Source organism: Penaeus monodon, chromosome 32, assembly GCF_015228065.2.
Source record: "Penaeus monodon isolate SGIC_2016 chromosome 32, NSTDA_Pmon_1, whole genome shotgun sequence".
NCBI lineage: Eukaryota > Metazoa > Arthropoda > Malacostraca > Decapoda > Penaeidae > Penaeus > Penaeus monodon.
In genome coordinates, this window is record NC_051417.1 from 16,049,381 (window position 1) to 16,049,589 (window position 209).

Here is a 209-nt window from a genome sequence, read left to right on the forward strand (position 1 = left end):
TATTGCTTACTCCTGGCTGTAAGGAAACAGAGAAAGAAGAAAAGACAACAAGAAAAAGTCTTAATTTTTCCTCGTTACCCAAGGGCTGAAATTCCGGCTGTCTAGGCCTGCCACGACTAGGTAAACAGAAGATGGTTCTAAGTATAAAATAATTCATTACTTTATCAGTTCTATTTGATGCGTTATTCTGATTCTGAAAAAATACACGC